We start from the raw sequence: 19,835 nt of genomic DNA, 5'->3' as shown, positions 1-19,835 counted from the left end.
GCAATTATTTTTAATTTTTTTAGGTAACTCCATATTGCTTTCCACAGTGGCTGCACCAATCTGCATTCCCACCAACAGTGCACAAGGGTTCCCTTTTCTCCACATTCTTGCCAACACTTGTTGTTTGTTGATATGATAGCCATTCTAACATGGGTGAGGTGATATCTCATTATGGTTTTAATTTGTATCTCTCTGATGATTAGTGATGTTGGGCATCTTTTCATATATCTATTGGCCATCTGTATGTTCTCTTTGGGGAAGTGTCTATACAAGTCCTTTGCCCATTTTTAAATTGGATTGTTTGTTTGTTTTTGGTGTTGAGTTTTATGAGTTCTTTATAAATTTTGCATATTAACCCCTTATCAGATGTATCAGTAAATATGTTCTCCCATTTAGTTGGTTTTCTTTTTATTTTGTTGATGGTTTCCTTTGCTGTGCAAAATTTTTTAGTTTGATGCAGTCTCATTTGTTTATTTTTTCTTTTGTTTCCCTTGCCTGAGGAGATACATCAGAAAAAATATTGCTTCAAGAAATATCCAAATTTTACTGCCTATGTTTTCTTTTAGGATTTTTATGCTTTCAAGTCTAACATTTAAATCTTGAATCCATTTTGAGTTTATTCTTGTGTATGATGTAAGAAAGTGGTGTAGTTTCATTTTTTTTGCAGGTATCTGTCCAATTTTCCCAACACCATTTATTGAATAGACTATCTTTAGCCCATTGTATGTTTTTGCCTCCTTTGTCAAATATTAATTGACTATAATGATGTGGGTTTGTTTCTGGGCTCTTTGTCTATTTTTATGCCAGTACCATGCTGTTTTGATTACTATGATATCTGGTAGCATGATTCCTCCAGCTTTTTCTTTCTTAAGATTGCTTTGCCTATTTGGGGTCTTTTGTGGTTCCTGCCTGTCTCGGTGTAGCTTCTTCTGTAAATCCTTGGTTATAAGACTTCTCTTCAGCTAGTCTTCAGTTGGTTATTCAGGATGATTGTTCTGTAACTTAGTTGTAATTTCAGTTTGGTCTCTGGGGAGGTGAGTATTGCTTCCACTTAGTCTCCCGTCATCTTGGATCATAATGTTGTCTTCTAATTCATGAACACAGGATATCTTTCCATTTATTTGCATCCTATTATTTCTTTCAGCAATGTTTTATAGTTTTCAGTGTACAAGTCTTCCACCTCCTTGGTTAATTCTGAGTGTTTTATTCTTTGTGATACTACTGTAAATGGAATTCTTTTCTTACTTTTCTTTACAAATAGTCATTATCTGCCTTTTCCTAAAAAGAGAGAAAGAAAGAAAGAAAGAAAGAAAGAAAGAAAGAAAGAAAGAAAGAAAGAAAGAAAGAAAGAAAGAAAGAAAGAAGAAAGAAAGAAAGAAAGAAGGAAAGACCTGGCCACATTGCTCCATTAAACTTCCCCTCCTGCATGGCAGTAGACTTTTGAGCTGAATAGCAGCTGCTTCCTGTAGGCCCTGTACAGCCAGCCTTCCTCACATTCTTGCTTTGCTTCGGAAGGCATTTGGGTTTTTGACCCCTTGTTTGGATGTCCCCAGTGAAGGTTATACACCACTTCAATTCATTGTGAAGGAGCCAGAATAGTAAAATACTCTGGTATAGACAGGCAACTTAGCAACTTGAAAAAATGAAATCTAAGCTGATTTCCCATGTTCCTGAAATTTATCTATAAGCACCCAATTATTTTATTGCAAACATTTGAATAAAAACTTCCCTGAAATATAGTGTGTGCTTTTTTTCTCTAAAATATACGATTAAGAACATAGTTTAAACTTTCTTCATGAGGTCCAAAATAGACAATAATTACTATGCTGCACTGAGTAATAAAGGGGTGCCCTCAGGAGGTAATGAAGCATGGAAGGTTGTTTGTCTTTGTCCTCTAAATGGCCACAGAGGCCTGTGATTTGAGGGTTCTTGCTGTTGCTAGGCATTTTTTGCTTCTTTCTTTTTAAGAGGTTCTTCATGCTACTGATCATGAATCTGCCTGTAACAATCTGCTCTCACTTCCTAGTTGATGCTTCCAGCATAGTGTGGGCTGGGAGCAGATAGCCACATTTGTTAGAATTGCAGAGGTCAACAATAGCAAGAAAAGGTTCCTACAGTTGCTCCATTGCTTTAGAGCTTAGCCATAGGCTGTGGGGGACCTGGTGAGCTCAGTCACAGGTGGAATTAAGGGACTGAGAGCCAAGAAGGCCATGGTCACAGAAGTCATGGAGCTGACTCTGAGTGCCCAGGGCTGTGGAAACTGCCTGGCTTCAGCAGCATTGAGGTTCTCTGCCTGTTGTTCTTTAATGGAAAAAGAAAACATTCCTCTGTCTTCTCCATCTGCCCTCCCTCTTGAGTACCCAAATTAATTTCTCAAATGACTTAATAGAATTTTATTTTTCACAAGAAAATTCTCTTTGGATTATGACTGGAAATTATTTTTTTCTCTTTGTGGGAAGATTTTATTTCTTGTAACTTTTTTCGCTATGAACATTTTCAAAGACAGTATTAGAGAGAACAGTATGATTAACCCCATATACTTATCATTCAGCTTACATCAGTTATCAACTTTGCTATTGTTGTTTTAGCTCTCCATTCCACATGGGGTAGGGGGAGTCATGGAGTATTTTAAAACAATGATTCTTTTTATTTCAGGGACACATTTTTTACAATAAAATTACAATAAGGATATAATACCTTCCATTTATACCTTTCATAAGCCATAGCACTAGCAAGGAAATTTATAAGTATTATTTCTAGTCCTTCCAATAACCCCATAAGGTAAATTATTCCCATTTTATAGGTGAGGAAATTGAGGTTCTGCCTTAATTTGTATACAAAAGGAAACAGACTAAATGGTGGTATATTAGTTAGGATACAGTGTAGGCAATGATAACAGAAAAGCCCAAAATGCAATAACCTGAATAATTTAAGTGTTTCTCACTCATGTAATAGTTCAACTAGGTCCAGACTATTTGTAGTACTAGTATGGGGGCTTGATGGCAAGAGAAACCCAGGCTTCATCTCTCATGCTGTTCACCTTTTCTCAGCACCACAGATCAAGACGGCTGCTCCGGTTTCTGTCATCAGGTGGAATGGAAAAGGGAATAGTGGAGGGCATACCCATCCCCTTGAAGGGCCAGATCCTGAAGGTAACTTCTCACTAACCATTGCTCAGAACTTAATCACATGGTTACACCTGCAAGGGACACTGGGAAATGTAATCTTTATTTTGGACAGCCTATGGTCAACTAAAAATCAGGGATTCTATTATACTGGAAGAAAAGGGGACAACCAGGAGTGCTTTCATGGATGGAAGAAAGGATTCTTTTGAAGTCAAGGGCATGGTTTTTTGTTTTTTGAAAATATATCTTTATTGATTTCAGAGAGAAGAAAGGAGAGAGAGAGATAGATAGAAACATCAATGATGAGAGAGTCATTGACGGAGCGAGCAACCCGGGCACGTGCCCTGACCGGGAATCGAACCCTGATCTCCTGGATCCTAGGTCAATGCTCAACCACTGAGCCATGCCCGGCCGGGCAGGGCATGGTTTTAAGTTCTTTATTTTTGCTTCAACTGTGGTCCATTTAGTGAACCTAGAGGCCCCTGACTAAATTACAGATAGATGTTCTCTGGTGATGAAAGACTTCAGTTATTTAGCCCTGTACCCATGAGGGATTTTATCCCCCCCTTTTTTTTGTTTAGAACACTTATAACCATACTATTCTTTTAAAATGAAATTTATTTTAATAATAAATTTACATTATGTGATTTAATTCCATTATCCAGAGTGGAAAGGCTCCAATTATATACCATCACAGCCCTGCCAATAATGGTTTGGGATTCAGCTCTAATCTTTAACAACTAGGTGTCTGTAGGCTAATTATTTACCTTCTTCAAGCCTCCTTTTACTTTCTATAAAACAGGAAAACTACTATTGGTCTTAGTTGTTGTGAAGATTAATTAGGTGATGAATGAAAGTGCAAAGTACACAGTGAGCACTCGACAGATTGAATCTATGTACCAGATATATGTGTAGCATCTCCTCACTAATCCTATCTTATATAATTCCTGTCATTTCTAAAATTAATAATTATAGCACTGGAAGGCCTGGGGGGGTACGGGCTGGGCTGATGGGGGGGGGGAGGGGGGAAATGGGGGCATTTGTAATACTGTCAACAATAAAAATTTTATATATATATAAAATATAATCATGATAACAAAAAAAACTAATTACAGCATTTTATAGCATTTTCATACCTATCACTTAATTTGGGCATCATAGTACCCTGTGAAATATGTAGAGCAGCTAATACTTATGCTTCTACTTTCCTAGATTAGGAAATACAAGCTCAGAGAGATGGATTTGCTTGTCCAAGGCCATGTCTTCTCTCTTAACTGGGTCCATCCCAGGTGCATTTAAACCTGTTCCGCTGACTACCATGTTAAACAAATGGCCAAACCACCCTCTTTCAACTCACAACCTCCTCCACCTCCCCAACCCCCCTTTCAGCCAGGCTTTTCGAAGGTTATTTGCACATGCTGCCTCCATGTCTTCACTTCCAATTTACTCATCTACCCGCCCCGTTTGACTTTTGCCTCTTCACTAAATTTGCTTTTGGCAAGAGTGTGACCTTAAGGTCTCTGCTCCTTCTTATGCCCACCTCAGAAATCTCATCCATTCCTGTGGTTTCAGATGCCAACCCAGAAGTTCATCACCAGCTCAGACCACTTTTCAGAGCTCCAGTCCCAACTACCCTTGGGGTGAGAGTGGAGGACAGGTTAGGAGAACCCTTTCTGCAAGAGTCTGGTGTAAGACAAAGGACCATGAACCAGAGAGGTACTAGGACTAGAAAGGGAATGATGAGTAGAAAAGGTGCTGGGAAGGATTCCCAGGACTTGGAGATTGAATGGCTATGGGGTAATGAAGGAGAAGGAATGGTCAAAAGTGGCTAAGATTTTAGCATTTGGTGCCTGGGATAATGTTGATACTCATGGGGAAGACTGGAAGGGGGTCTGTTTGGGGAGCAATATCATACACAGTTAAAGACCTGAATCTGGGGTAAGTATGGAACATTTAAATGGGAAAGTTAGTCTTGTTTTCCTTACAGGTTTCTCCTCCTGCTGAACCAGCCACACATTCCCCCCACCACTTCCAAGTAGCACCATCGCTGCTGGAGACATAGATAAGGGTGGACAGAAGGGAAATCATTTTGCTTCTCCATTGGGGCAGGTCACTATCCCAACCCACAATGAGCCATTGATAAAAAATTTTTAGAACATGTACATAGAATCCCAGACTCTTGAAAGCATTTCTGACAGGTTGTTGTTTTTAATCCTCAGCTGAGGACATATTTAGAGAGAGGAAGGGGGAGGGAGAGAAATAGTTATTGAACTGTATGTGTCCTGACCAGGAATCAAACTGGCAACCTTTCAGTGCATAGGATGACACTCAACCAACTGAGCCACTCCGGCCGGGCTCTGACAAGCTGTTTTTAAAGGCAGGTAACAGGCAGACATATGCGATGCTATCATTTTGGCTTCTACACTGGACAAAACATGAGACCTGAAGGCGGAGTTGGCTATCCCAGGGTGTTTCTCAAGGTGTCTTTCATGCATAAAACCAATAATTCTACAATTCTAGGAGCTAGGTTTTGGAGCTTAAAAAAATCGCTGAAGATTTTGACAACCGCTGAAAAATTTGAATACCGGAAAATGTTTCTTTCTCAAATCAAGGCCCAATGAGGTGGTAGTTCATAGATTTGGTCACACAGGGGCAGCATACACACACTCACCTTTTCTTAAACCCGGCTGGATTCCTTGTGCACTCAGTTTCCACTGTCACCACCCTAGCACAGACCCTGAATAATTCACACAGGTGTCTAACCTTCACACCACTATGCCTTCATCACCTCATTCCACGCACAAGAATATGGAGGGGACACCCACTTTCTGAAGCCATCTGACAATTTCCTTCCAGTGTGGTCAGTTAGCCACCTGTCTCTCGCACACTTTCCGGGCTCACTCCAGTTTATTCTGTCTGACTTGCCTTGTCTCCTCAAGCCCTAGCCAACATCTCCCTGGACACCCACTTGGCTGCCTTCTGACTGCTATGCAGTCACCAGCATTACCTCCAAGATTCCAAATGAGTGCCGGGAACACAATGGATGGGTGAACAAGGGGCAGTCATGCTTGTGAGCTCCCATCAGATAGTTTGTAAATTGCCTTCTTGGGGCAGGTGGGCCCCAGAATCAGTGATTCTGATTTTCCATAGACCTGGAGTGGCCTCCAGGTATCTTCATTTCAAAGCTACAGGTAGTCCACTGATCATACTTTGAGAAACATTGACTTTCTGGCTTTGTGGCCTTAGATGTGTTAACTTAGCTAAGTCTCCATTTTCTTTGCAGAAAATGGGGAGAATTAAATAAAATCATGTAAATTGAGTGCTTCCTTACCACAGTGGTTGGCAATGACATGCTCACCAAATGCTGCATTTCCTGTTCTTGTCCTGGGTGGCTGATCCGCTGGCTTTGGGGATGGAGGTCAGGAAGTGTCATGGAGGCGGTTGTGTATGCTGAGCTGTCACACATGTCTGCCATCCTCAGAGCTGACCTTATGAGGAGCATCCTCCAGAAAGTGTCACACCCCAATACTTCATAGGACACAGCATGAAGAAGTTTGGGGTGGGGACCCTGGAGAGGAACTTTAAGGAAGTGGAGTGCACTGAATGCGCACCAACTTTTGACCTTACGCTAAGTCCAGTTCTCTTTCTACTCAGAAGAAAGTATGGAATCTTTCTAGTGAGGGGGGGAAGGGTTGCTAAGTGCCCTTGAGTGACTACCTTGAATCTCACTGCCCTCCTGACCCGAGTAAAGAGGTGAAGCACCCTCTTTATTTTGTCAATGAAATGGGACAATGTAGAGACGGGTGGGCGGGGCAGGAAAAGGCTGCTCAGCTTCTAGGACATTCTTGTGCCACTCTTCAGTCCTGCTCTATCACAGCACAGGGACCTGGTCTGTGGTGTTGAGTTCTGCCAAAGACCCTGGTGATATTCACCTGATTTCTGGTGCCCTGAAAAGGCTGGGCACTTTAGGACATAGAGAAACAGGGAGGGACACAGTTACTGAGAGTATGGGAGGCAGGTACAGTCTCCAGCTCTGAAATATGCCTGGAGGCTAGAGAGGAACCAGCCGCCTCTAAGTGTGGCCTCTAAAAGTCTGCAGGTGGAATGGAAGGAGGAGGGAGAAGTGGTAGGAAATAGGGGGGCAAATGCTCCCAGGGAGGCCCGTAACAGCAGAGGACCCCATCTGAGGTCCGGGGATGGCAGAAATGGCCCCCCGAGGTGAGCACGTGCCTCTAAGGAATGGAAGGCGGGTCTATTTCAGAGTTTATGGTAAGAGGCTGGAGCAGGCACACACTCAGCACCGGGGACAACACACCCCACCCTTTAAGGAAGTGGGGAGGAGAGCAGCAGGGGTGTGGTTAACTAGAAGGAGGAGAGGGGAAAACACGAACCTGTCAGCCCTCCTACCCAGCCGAGGCCGGCGCCGCCGCGAGCCGGGTACCTGCCACGGCCCGACTCACCTGTACCTGCCCAGCCCCCGCCTCACCTGGCGCGCGGAGAGCCACCGCCCGAGTGGCGCTTCCCTGCGCGTGAGTCCCCTCCCGCGATCCGATCCGAGCCGGGCTCAGCACCAGCCAGAAGTTGGCGGCTGGACGAGGTAGAAGGGATGGCGGGGTGCTTCGGGGATTGTGGGTACGTGGACGAGACCGCGTTCCCGGTGAGGCAGCCTCGGACCCAGCAGGCGGAGCTGCGGGCGCGGTGTCCTCGGCCGCCGGCCTACGGCAGGGGGGAGGGAGTCAGCGTTTGGAGTTAGTCTGAGACCGAAGGGTGTTTCTCTCTCTTCTTCCTCCTGACGCACTCAGGCGGGGCAGGCTGGGGGGCGCTGAGGAGGCGGCACAGGGAGCCCACCTGCCCCTAAAGGTCAGATCAGAGAGCAACAAGCAGGGCTTTTCAGAATCCTGCCTTTCAGCAGCTCCCCGTGCCCTGCTCTCCCCCCTCTCCCCATGCCCTGCACACCCCCGCCCTGCTCAGGCTCCCGTGCACACCCCGCTGGGCCTGCACCCACTTCTTGTCCCCTGAGAGGGCGTCTTCTGAATCAAGCCCTGACTGGAAGCAAGCAGGGGTCTGCAAGGGGGAGTAGGCAGAGCTGCGGGGGGTGTGTGTGTGTGCTGTGGGGACTAAAGTTAACACTAACCACCTCACTGGTTCTTTGTGGAACTACCTTTTGAATGCCACGAAAGGGTTAAATTCTGTGCTGCCTTCTCCTGTGCTGTCAGGCTGTGCGTGGGCAAAGCCTTGGGTGGGTGAACAGGGAACATATGGGTGATGTTCTGAGCCCACCGAGCCCCACCACCTGCCCTAACCCTCAGCCATCTGACACTGGCATCTCCCCACACCCCAGACTTGGAGCTCAATCTAATTAGACTCCTTTCAAGGGTCAGGGGAGAAGGAGAGCTGAAGTTTGGACACCAAGAGAGCATTTGGAGGTCTGTAATTCAGAGGAGGAGCTTTCCACTGACTTGTAGTGGGACTTGAGCTGACTGGGGCAGTTGGTATGGCATGATCTGCTAACTAACCGAGTGCTGGAGGGTTTTGGGAGGAGATGGTTGGGGTGCACCCCAGTAAGGCTTCCTGGCAGAAGTGATACTACATGTAGACCTTGAAGGTCAAGAGGAATTAGCCAGGGAGAGGAAGAAGGGGAACAGGCACACAATATAGCAAGTGCTAAGACTGTAAGCCAGGAGCAGCATAATGCATCCAAGGAAACTGAAAGTAGCTCAGAGTGTTTAGTGCTTGGAGAGCGCAGGGGTGAGGTGAAGCTGGAGAGGTAAGTGGAGACAGCTCCAGAACAGCCTGCTTAGGCTGCCATGGCAACTCCTGTTGGAGCAACACTAGGGACCTGAAGCCAGGCGTGAGACTTCCTAACGTGCCTTCCACTCTAGGGTGGGGTTGCCAGATTTAGCAAATAAAAATACAGAGCACTCAGATTTGAATTTCACCCCTGCCCCTTCCCATCCATGCCCCCTCCCCCCCTATTGCTCTGGGGAGCAGGGACTGGGTCTCTTGTACTCTTGTCTCCCTATACCCGGCTTGGCCTCAGGTAGATGCTTATCAAATGAATGAGTGAATGAATGAATGAATGAATGAATGAATGCAGAATGTCCTGCTGGGGCAATGGATATTGTTCAACTATAAGTATGTACCATGCAATATTTGGGATGTACTTATACTTAGACATCATTCATTGTTTATCTGAAACTCAAGTTGAGCTGGGTGACTGATATTTTATTGGGCAAGTCTTCTCTAGGAGAAAGCTGAGGGTGTTACCATGTTGGCAATCAAAGGATGGGTAGAACCCAGGGGCCAGAGAACAGTCTCCGGACAGATTTACCTTATAACCAATCCTCTTGAGTTCCAGTCTGGGGCTTCTCCATTGACTAACAATGTTATTTCTTAAAATCAAACAAAAAATAGTGTTAATTCTTTGGTCAGTTTGTTCTTCTCCATAGCTGAAGGATGATGGTAACTCAGAAAGACATCGGGCTTTGGATTGGATCTGGACTCAAATTCCAGCCTGGCCACTTGACTGCTGTGAGGCGTCATATAAACCGCTTAGCTTTTCTGAGTCCAGAATCTCTTTTCTGAAATGAGGATAAGAATGTCTATTTGTCCAGGTTGTTGGGAGGATCTATGATAATGTACGTAGATTGCCTAGTGAGGGCAAAAGAAGAAGTGGTAGATATTTCTATAACACCTTCTCAAGGTCACCAAAGTAGCATACACAAAGTGCGTGGGGTTCATTTATTTCCATTTCCATTTCTTGAGCACTCAGAGGTCCTGAGGGAATACATGGTGGTGGTGGTGGTGGTGGGGGCTGCCTCTAGTGAGAGAGTAGGTTAGCTCCTGTGCAGAGAGAGAGAGCCTGAATCACTTTTTCAGCTTTGCCGTTTCCTTCCCATAGGACCTGCTTCACAGGGAGGAGATGTCCAGCCCCGCTGTTGGGGGGCAGTGGGTAGGGGAGAGGGGATAGCTCAAAGCAGAGTTAGCTGAAGGGAGTGTGAATGAATGAACTGAAAGAGATACCCCATATAAAACACCCAGGACAGTGCCTGGCACAGACAAGTGTGCCATAAAATTTGGCTGTCATTATTCTCATTTTTATAATGAGGACCTTATTAGAGAAATAGAGCTCAGGGGTAGATGAAATAAAGGTCCTTGCGTACTATGTTTTGACTTTAATGGGAGCATTTGTACAAGCAAATTAGAGGCCTCCTAAAAGGGAACCTGGGGGCAGTTAAGAATTTGGTGAGAGAAAGAGGAAATGGAAAGTGTGTTTCCCTCGTGGGAACTGCTGGGTTAAAAATGGTCCCTCTTTCTAGTGGCGAAATCTCCCCACCCCTCGCCCAGTGATAAGCATTTTGTCACCAGCTCTTTAGAGCAGCATTTGCCAAAGAGTATCCAGAGAAGCTCTATGCCATAGTTATAGATGTTCTATTGGGGAAACATTCAAATGAATACTCTCAGAAATATGTCATCCATATTTGCACTAAGGTTATAAGTCCTGCAGAAAAGATGCCTGTATCACTGGGATAATTGGCATTCCTTAAATTTGACCATACAATCCTTGCAGGGGCATAGGGGACACATCTATTAGGGCATTAAAGGCAGTAGCATTCCACATCTAGTGACGGCTGAGTGGGTGCAGTTCTGGGACCAAACAGGTCTTTCAGGGGACATTATTCATCCCTAAATCTAGCCAGGATGGACCTACACTCAGCAGTGTCCAACTTAAAGAAGACCCTCAGAGACTGAGCACTTAAGTGCCACTGTCCCAGCCTCATATATACTCCATGAACACAGACTCCTACCCCTGTCAGCCTTAATCTTCCTACTGCGGCTTTGCCCTTTCCCATCTTAGACCCTGGGAAAAACATGTCTCTTAGCCCCTAGCCCTCCATGGTGATGGCCACAGCTCCATGTGTCCTGAAGACTGCTAAGACAAGTACAGTTGATGGGGAGGTGGGGAGAGGAGAGGCATACCTGGAGTGGACCCCATGTCATAGGTCTCCCAGCCCCTAGAGACCCCCTGCCTAGGAGTTATGGGCTCCAGGAGAATGGCGCTCTGAGGTGGTCACAGATACACAGCTGCTGTCATGCTAGGGCTGGAAGTGTGGTAATTAAGAGAAGTTCTTGTTGGCTTGGTGATCAAGAGTTTCTCTTAGACTCTGCTTCAGTGCCATGGTAAAGGGGGAGGAGCATGCTGTCTCTGCGAACGAGCATGGTTGGTGGTCTGGTGGTCAAGTGCCTGCACTTGGTCGGTGGTCTGGGTTCCAGCTCCAGCTCCGGACTCATTGTGTGAACTTAGGCAAGTCACTGTGTCCCATCTTCCTCATCTGTAAGACAGAGATGCTAACAGGGCTCTGTGTGAGAATGGAGTGGGATAGTATACCAGGAGTCAAGTTCAAAATATGAACAGCCACGAAAGCATGGGCAAGGATCTAACAGAACTGACACTAGCCACTGTCCTGAGCAGGATCAGCGAGACCCCTGGGGATGGAGGAGCCAGGCAGTCAGGAAGCTGGCATGGCAGACACTGACCAACTCCTATAGACTATGCCAGTGTTTAACATCCTAGTTGGCCACATGCACCAGCTTAATAATAGCCTTGTCTGTACATAAAGTATTCAGTCCTTTAACAGGCAGCACACAGTAGGCATTCATTATATTTTTATACTTATGGTCAATCTGAGCTGATGGGGAAGCACTTTTTTTTCCCCCCTGAGGAAAAAGGCCATCTTCTGAGGGACAGGCTTCTCATGAGCGTGTCTCATGGACACTCATCCTGTAGACAACAGTATTTGCTTCTTGCCCCCCTCCCCCATCCCCAAATCACTGTGTCTGATGACCAGCCAGGCCTAATTAGCTCTTTAACCAGCAAAGAGACTTCTCCAACTGCCCATCACACACAGGAGTCTGAATGGTCATCCAAAGTGTTGAAAGAGCTGACGGGCAAGGAGAAAATGCTGACGGGCAGGAGAAAATGGTGGCTTCACTTTCTGGGGTTCTCAGCAACGCTCTGAGCTGTGCCAGGCAGTGGTGGTGGGGGAGGGGGCAGCTTTTTGAGTCACTCTGCTGTTTTCCAAGGTATGATTATTACTCACGATGACAGGTCGATTAAGACAGCAGACTGGAGACTGCATGTTTGCATGCACTTTTTACCTAGACACATGGTTGGAGAGATAGGATTGCAGGAGTTTGTCTTCAAGGCCCCTTCAAGTGTGCTATGGGAGGACTGCAGGAATGCACACTCCTTTGGTTTTCTGGGTCTCCCTCAGCTCTTACCTTTCCCAGCAGTAAGGCTCCTGCTGCTCTTATAAGGCAGCCAGTCAGCATGACTAGAACTAAGACCAACGACTGCCAGTACCCATGGAAGGGTGAGTCTTCCCCTTTTCTATCTTGGCTACAGTTCACTAACATTTTCCTTCTCTCCAGTCCCCTGCTTCCCTTTTATGTTCTGAAATCTACCTACACAGAATCTGGCAGCATCACTCACTAGAGAGGGAGACACAGAGGAATGCACCTCGCCCAGTATTTAGAACTTGGCAATCGCTTCTTAGCCTTTTGGCTAAGATCAAGTGTAGAATTTGGGACTGGCTTTAATTCTTGTCTCATGGACTAGCTTCCCTTTCAATCAGGGCAATTCTCCCAACAACTCTGAGGGCACCAGGACATCAGCCCTCCTTTCTTGTGCCCCTTCTTTCTCTGAGGGTCTTCCACCTGACTCTCAGACTCCCACAGCTGATATGATACCACTGTGGCACACAGGGGCCCTGGGGTCTCCTCAAAGACCTACTGGGAATTCTGCCCTGAGTTTCTGGGTGGTTCCCTTTCCCAACTGATCCCTCCTCTGGTCCTGGCCACTGGGAGCATCACATCTTTTCCTGGTTTCTAAATTAATGCAGTTTGTTCCTCCCTAACCTCAAGCATGTCTTCTTGTTCCCCAGGAGCATTTGGAGTGAGAGCCTGGCTCCCCTCCCTTCAGCTCGGGTTTACATTCTCCCCACCCCCAGTTCCTGCTCCAGGCAGGTTACAGATGATCTGATCCTCAGGCACCTTTGAAAGTGCTCCCCGGCAGCATCCAGTTACTGTCCACAGCCCCCAGCTCCAGGCAGGCAGCAGTCCCTGGCTCAGCAGTTTGTCAGCCTGGGTGAGTGGAAAGGCAATTGAGTCAGGACACATGGCTCTAGTTTAGATCCTTCCACTTGCCAGCTGTGTACTTTTGGGTGAGTCTCTTTACTCTTCCAAGCCTCACTTTTCTCATTTGAAAGTGAAAAAATAGTACTGCATCCCTCAAAGGGGCATTGAGAGAAATATTTGACTTGTGTGAAAATGCCCTGTAAAATACCGCCAAGGACTCTCCCTGGAAAGATAGTTTTGGGTTAGAAAAATGTGGGTTTGAGTCTCGACTCTGTCACTTTCTACTACTGTGACATTGTCAAGTCATGAAATCCCTCTAAACCTTAATTTCCTCATTTGTAACTTGTTCTAAGCATTTGTTTAATATTTCTTTACCTCTTTACTCCTGTCACGCTCAGGGCATATTCTTATTTCCTTGTATTTGAGGGACTGTATCTGTCCCTCAAGTTTACAGTCTGGTAGGGGAGGTAATACATAAAGATAAATAACTGTTAGACAAGATGGGGACTTACGGTGCCATAAAAGAGGTACCGATAAAGTCCTATGAGGTCAGAGGATGGAGAGATTACTTCTGTCTGGGGAGTCTAGGAGTGCTTCCTGGAGGAAGTGGCATTTGGAAAAGCTCTGAAAGGATAGGTAAGGTATGGCCATAGAAACTTGGGATGGTGGTTGTGGTAAAAGAAGAATGTAAATAAAAGCAGGTATGATTCCAATGACTCATTTTGGGTGGAGCCAAAGGTGTCAAAGGGCAATAAGGATAAGGTATAAGGGCAGAAAGTAAGGTAAATGTTGAACATAGCCGCTGGGGAGTTTGGACATTATTCTGAAGGCTGTGGGGAGCTGTTAGGCTTCACTTTGAAGGCTGTTGAAATATTGTCTTGTGTGAAGGGACCATGCTCAGGTTTGGGTAGCAGTGTGTAAAGTAGATCGGAGAGAAGAGAGCTTGCAGGAGGAGCAGATAGGAATATTATAAATAGTTTAAGTCTTGCCTTGGCCGGTTTGGCTCAGTGGTTAAAGTGTTAGCCAGAGGACCAAAGGGTTGTGGGTTCAATTCCTGGTCAAGGGCATATTGCAATTTTGATCCTGCCAAGTGTAGGAGGCAATCCACTAATCGATGTGTCTCTCACATCGATGTTTCTCTCCCTCCCCCCCCCTCCCTTCCACTCTCTGTAAAAAAAAAAAAAAAAAATCAATGGAAAAAAAATCCTCAGGTGAGGATTAACCAAAAAAAAAAAAAAAAGTTTAGTTCTTAAGAGTCTGGATAAATTGTGTAATTCAGGATGACTTGGGGGTTCCTGGAGAGGATCTGATCTGCTGGTCACTTAGAGCTTCTACATTCTCTGAGTTGAAGTTGGTCTTTAGAACAATGTAAAAGATGTAGGGTATATGGGAGCCTCACATGTTTAGGTTATATATGTAATTTGCCATTCTGCTTAATCCTCTCTTTCTTTTGTGCTCTTGATTCACAGATAACTCCTTTCCCTCTGACCTCATCTTGGCTAGGTATGCACTAAATGTCAGCCTGCCCAGAGGTCTAATGGCAGCATCTGTGTGGCAGCCTCCTCCAGAACCAAGGGGGAGATGCATTTAGATCTGCCCCCACCCACCCTCATCAGCTCAGAGGACCCCGGTGCTTCACCTCCAGCCTGACCCTCCTCCCTTGCTTCAGCCCTCCACTTGCAAGAGTCTATAAGACATTGCCACTCAAGTAACTCATCTAAGATGTAATATGTTGGAAACTTACCATTTTTCATATCAAACCATCTCTTCCTTCTGGCATCCTTCCTGCTATTCATGCCTTTGTCATTCTCTTGGGTACTCTGGTCAAGAATCCTTGGAGTTATCTTCCCTTTCTCCTCTACTTTTCTCTACTTTTATCTTCCCTCCTAACTAATGTGTCCTACATTCTTACTACATGCCAGTCATTCCTTCCTCCCCTTTTCCCTGGCTGGCCCTGCTGTAGCTTAGCCTATCACCTAATACCACCCAACATTACCTAAGAGCCTCTCCCCTTCCTAGCTCTAGCCCCCACAGCGCCTCTAGGCAAATCCAGATCTCTTAAGTTTACTACTCAGTACCCTCCATAATCTGACCTTTGTCTACCCTGCTCACCTAATTTCCCCATACTTTCCTCCACTGCTCAATGGTCCCCATCAAACCTTTGCTCAAGTCCTGTGTCCTGCCCAGAATGCCTGCCCCTTCTGTCTTCCTCAGTCTGACTCCCTCTGGCTCAGTTCCTGGCCTGGGAAACCTGTGCTCTCTCCAGCAGCCTCTGGGCTTGGGCTTTGGGATCTGAAATTCCTCCGGGGCAGGCAGGTGCTTTTCCCTTGATTTTCCTTCCAAACTCCCTCGAATTCCAAGGATAAGAGTTGTATTTCCCTCTTCTATGCGCTCATGCCTGGCTCATCCTGGCCAGATGTGATCTTCCTCATTCCCTGTGCTGGGTGACATAATAGCCAGTTGCCACAACACAGGACCCCATTCTCCCCCGAGATCAGGATGCATTTCTTGCCTCTCTGGAATGTGGAGGTTTCCTAGGGCCCAGAGAGAGGGAGTCAGGGTTTAGAGCTGGAGCTCAATAATCCCTCTACTAAATTCCTTCTGTACCTCTCTAATCCATCAGATCCTTGCCTTTCCCTTTTCCCTCATCCTGCATCTTATTGAGCCCGTCTAGATCAGGCTAAATGACAGAACAAAGACAGGGAGTAGGAAAAAAGGCAGGCCGCCTTTGCAGAGGGTGAAATCACTTTAGGGACACCAGAGAGAGATTTGCAAGGCAGAGGTTGGTAGTTTTAGTAATCTGGACTCCCACCTATCTGTGCACAGGCACAGGGCTTGCTTGCTATGGTAATTGTACTTGGACCTTTCTGGGTCTTGCATTCCAAGATCTGAAAATACTTAGTCCACACCGGCTCCTTTATCTTCAGAGAGTGGCCCTCTGTTGTCCCCAGAGTCCCTCTGAGCCTTCTCCCTCTTTGTTTACCTCTCTGTATAGAAAAATCCTTCCTGCACCTGTTAGATTAACACTTCATCACCCACCTCTGTTCACTTCCAGAGAGAAGGCGCTGCCCTGGGACAGGGAGTCCTGGGGGAGCACTGGGTCTGGTCACTCGTGGTTTTGTCACTGTCCCTCTATATGACATTGGGTGAGTCTCCTGGGTAAGCCTGTTCAAGCCACAGGGTTTTCATTTGTACATACAGTAAGGGGGAATGTGGATGGACTTGTTAACAAGTGGAGAGTTTTTTTCGAAATGGATCTTAGGAGAAAGCCCAGTAAATAAACCAGGTTATAGAAGGCCCTTGCAGGGTTGATTCGGGGAGGGCAGGTGCCTGCCGGACCCTTGACCCCCTTCTGCAGTGGTCCCTGGGCCCACATCATCTTGGATCTTTTCCAGGGTCTCCAGCTCCTGAGGTCCTCATTGCTTATGTGTGATAGAGGCTGGAGAAAGGGTCCAGATTCAAGTGGGTTCAACAAAGAATGATCTCAAAGGAAGGAATCCAACCTGGGTCATGGCGGGTGTATGTGTTGGGGGCAGGGGTGTTGTGGACAAGCCCTGGGAGAAGATGCACCACGTTCACCTGTGAGCAAATGCACATGTTCATGGGAGCAAAGCCCAGGGCTTTCATCTGAGCTCCAAGCCACTTATGGCCCCCCAAATATTAAGAATGACCCACGAGGTTTCGTAATAATTTTTTACAAACTTTTTATAGGATTTACCTCAAAGTCAATGTCCTAATCGAGGACACAGCTGGTGCCTAACACACAGTCTGCATTTGATGAACATGCTGTGTGCCCGAACATATGCATGCCTCCGTATAAGGAGGGATGTTGAAAGAAAATGAATATGTAAATGTTTCAGGGTAATATTTACTCTATCATTTTGGTGACATGTTTTAAACCACATACTATATAAAATAACACATTAAATTATAATTATTTACTTAAATAATTATAAACTCTCTGTTTATAAAACATTTAATCTTTATCCGACGAAAAGGAACTTTAGTTCCTGGCAAGGAGTGGGTCCTGCTGGCCGAATTTAAATGCTGACGGAATTTAAATGCCGTCTTTTAAAGGTTAAACACTTCACTCACATCTTTGACCTTAGTGTCCTTCTCATCACAGAAACACTGTTTGAATCAGCTGTCTGTGTTCTGACCTATATCGTTGCCCCTACATTCTAAGGAGAGTTGGCTGTTTCTTATCAGGTCAGAAGGTATTTATTTTATTATTTATTTTATTTAAGTGTAGTTAGTATACAATCTTATATTGGTTATGTTAGTTTCAGGTATACAATATAGTGGTTCAGCATTTTTATACCATACAATGTGACCACCCCACGAATGTTTATTTTTTAATAACAGTTTTTTGAGGTATAATTCACATATAATAAATTTTATCCTTTAAAAATGTACAGTTTGGTGAATTAACAGAGTTGTGCAACAATCACCACAGTGTCTTTGCAGAAGATTTTCATCACCCCAAAAAGAAACTTGTACCCTTAGCAGTCATCCTTATTCTCCCCCCACCCCAGTCCCTGGCAACTACTAATCTGCTTTACATAGGATTTGCCTATTTTGGACATTTCATATTAATGGAATCGTGCAACACTGTCCCCTTTTATGACTAGCTTCTTTCACTAAGCATAGTGTTTTCAAGGTTCATTTATGTTGCAGCATGTGTCAGTCTTCCATTCTTTTTTATTGCTACATAATATTCCATTGTGTGCATATACTACTTTTGTTTATCCATTTGTTTGTTGATGAAGATTTGAGTTGTTTCCGCCTTTTGCTATGGACATTTGTGTACAAGTTTTGGTGTCAACTATATGTTTTCATTTCTCTTATTTATATATCTAAGAGTGGAATTGCTAGGTCATGTGATAACTCTATGTTTAACATTTTGAGTACTTGCGGAACTGCTTTCCACAGCAGCTGCACCATTTTACATTCCCATTAGCAATGCATGATGGTTCCAGTTTCTCCCTATTTTCACTGATACTTTGTTATTGTCTGCAATTTTGATTAAGCCATTCTAGTGGGCTTGGAGTGGTATCTCACTGTGGTTTTAACTTGCATTTCCCTTATGATCAATGATGTTGAGCATCTTTTCATGTACTTATTGGCCATTTGTATGTGTCCTTTGGAGAAATGTCTAATCAAATCCTTTAGAACGTATTTCTTTTAGATTTTCACAATATACCACTTATACATTGCTTTTAAAAAATGATCTTTTAAATTCTTGTTTACAACAAAATTCAGCACTTGTAATTGTGAGATTACACGCCCCTCCCACCAAGTTACTAAATCTACATTATAGCATCATGCTTAAAAAAACCCAGCCACTCTATCCAGTCACCTTTGTAAGCATCCAAGACTTGCATTGACTGAAGTGGTATCAGGCTAATATTTTTCCCCCAAACAGTACATTTTTGTTCAAAACAGGGTAATTGAAAAAGAATTGCATAATATGAAAGATTCTGTCAGGGCTAGAATATAAACTTCCTCTTTTCTGACAGGTAATTTGGGGAGGGAAGAGCTTGCCTTATATTTGAAAATGGATGGGTGGATGAACAGATGGACAAATGACTTTAGGAATGAATAAATGAACCAAAGAAGGAGTGCAAGCTAGCAAGCCTGTGGAGTGCAACCAGGCAACCACACCAGTCTGACCCTCCTTCTCTCCTCTCAATTCCTACTCAGAAAACCAGCACTGGTTTATATTTTATACCATATGGAATCATACATAAAGTTGTTTAAAAAACAGGTTTGCGGTTACAAGTTGGAAACAAGGCGCCATATTTTCTGTTGCCTGGAATACCTTTATATGGTACAACTTGAGTCTGCCTAGCTTCCTGGAGACGATTGAGAAACCCAAAGACCAAGTAACACGGCTGTAAGATTGGATTCAGCGTTATAGTTGCTGTAGCAGGACCTTTAGGGGTGTGACATGATATCAGGATTCTCTTAGGGTTTGCCTTGTTAGGGCCCTGAGTCATTGCTGCTGTTCCACCAGTGCGAGGACTTCAGGGCTGCTGGTGCCTCGTGCACGGCCTGGTTCCAGGGGCCTTCCTCTTCTCCCTCCTCTGCGGTGGGACAGCCACATCCATCTCATAAACCACACTCACTAGTGATTCACCAGCAAATTCCACAGAGGGACACTGCCTTTCACAGTCTTCCCCTTTGGTCTTTTCTTAACAAGACACATGTGAGCTGGAGAATAAGACTCTGGATATTGGGGTAGAGCAAGGAAAGAAAAGAGAAAGCATGGCAGGCAAAGGGACAAAAATGGAAGCTGTGACAAGACATATGAAATGACAGAGACATGGGCAAAAGCCGTAGAGATGGCTTTTGAGGCATAGACCCTGGAGGGGGATTAGTGACAGATGATATTTTTCTTTAGAAAGAACTTCATGGCAGCCACAGGACAGGCTCCTGTGACATTTACTCTGAAGTGTGTATGGCTGGAGTTGAGGTCAGGGAGCAAGGGACAGGGGAAGGACGTGTGGACATGGCCTGGACTCCTTCCTTTACCAACGGTGGTCTGTAAAGAAAGTTAAGGCTTCACATCTG

General features: G+C 45.0%; 1 protein-coding gene across 1 annotated transcript in view; it reads left to right on the top strand.

Moving 5' to 3' along the window:
* The first annotated feature begins 7,638 nt into the window (after positions 1-7,638).
* PTK2B (protein tyrosine kinase 2 beta) overlaps positions 7,639-19,835 on the top strand; it is a 116,551-nt gene continuing 104,354 nt past the window's right edge. Inside the window, exon 1 of the mRNA XM_016214842.2 lies at positions 7,639-7,722. The gene's annotated coding sequence lies outside the window, so the exon portion shown is untranslated. The remainder of the gene's footprint in view (positions 7,723-19,835) is intronic.

The sequence above is a fragment of the Miniopterus natalensis genome, chromosome 4 (genome assembly GCF_054644295.1).
Source record: "Miniopterus natalensis isolate mMinNat1 chromosome 4, mMinNat1.hap1, whole genome shotgun sequence".
In the NCBI taxonomy this organism is placed as follows: domain Eukaryota; kingdom Metazoa; phylum Chordata; class Mammalia; order Chiroptera; family Miniopteridae; genus Miniopterus; species Miniopterus natalensis.
Note: the sequence above shows the minus strand (reverse complement) of the source record. Positions and strands in the feature narration are given on the sequence as shown.